The following is a 1339-nucleotide window of genomic DNA, read 5'->3' on the forward strand; positions in this document are numbered from 1 at the left end:
ACACTCCTACAGTTTCATTTTTCTCAGCCTATTTAGGAAAAGTGTCAATTTGGTCATATCACATCCATCTCCTGAAAGTCGGCATCAGTGAACAACTGCTCTGTGATTGCCCCTCTGACCGACCATCTGAGTGATTTCAGATTTGTTGAGCCATTTCCTCTAACATGACCTAACAGGATAGACCGGCCAGATTCACTTACTTCAGCTTATGGACATGGGCCGGGGAAGAGCACAGCAGTGTTGCTGCCTCAGGGAAATCCTCAGTGTGGGTCTTCACTGGGGTAAAGGGGGGTACTTTACTCTTTCCTCCAGACAGCTTATTAGTAAGGAAACAAGACAAGTTGGGTGTCTGTGAAATTAACTTGCTCAGTAAGTTTAGTTTTCCAAAGGATAGAAGAGACAGGAGAACAGTTTCCAGCAGGAGAGCTGAGATAGAAAAAAACTATCACTGACCCACCAGGCTCAGGCACAAAAGCCTTGTCATTGCACATAGAACCTAAATGGAGAGCTTCTATTGGTCTGCAGTTTATCTTGTCCTTTCCTGCCCTTACTCCACACCCTTGAATTTAACTTTCATTTCCCCTCACCTTCTACTAGGAATCTTCTAGGGGCGGTCAGGCCTTTGATGTGGTGACTGAATCTTGAAAACATCTGCCCAGGTCCTGCCTTCACTCTTCTCCAAGGAATCACAACTTCTCCACTGGTGTCTGAGGATAGCTGAGTGGTTTGTAGAGGACAGAGTTTGAGAGACAGAGTAGAAAAAATTAAATCTTCTTGGGTGAGTTTTATTTGTTGTATGGAAACTGTTCTAAAGGTGGGGAAAGCCCAACTTGCAGACTTCCTGCTGAGAATGCTGACTGAAGATATGTCTGGGGAGGGGAACTATTACAAGCAGCGGGGTTGGAATAAAGCAAATGATTTTATTGTTTCTTCCTTGGAAGGGATGTTTATTTCTCAAGGCTGAATCTACCCACAGCTCCTTTCCATTCTGTGAGTTTGAACTGCACCTTGCTGAAGACAGTCATTTATCTGCATGACTGTGTAGGTAAATTCTCATTCCCTAGGCTTGCCTGGGCTGGCCTGGATGCTAGGGCACAGCCTCTCATGAATTCTCTTGTCCAGACACAGGGAACTGCTGCACTTCCTTACATCCCTAACCTGTTCATCCTTCTCCTTGAGCTGGATCAGCCACCTAGAACCAGCTCAGCTGAGAGTTCAGAGGCAAGGGAGCACATGGGAAGAATTTCTAGAAGTAACATCTGGAAGCATCTGACTTCTAATAACAGTGATATCTTTTATTTTTAAAATCTTACTTGATTGGTATTAATGATATAAAAGG

Source organism: Bison bison, unplaced genomic scaffold (genome assembly GCF_000754665.1).
Source record: "Bison bison bison isolate TAMUID 2011002044 unplaced genomic scaffold, Bison_UMD1.0 scf7180017857213, whole genome shotgun sequence".
Taxonomy (NCBI): Eukaryota; Metazoa; Chordata; class Mammalia; order Artiodactyla; family Bovidae; genus Bison; species Bison bison.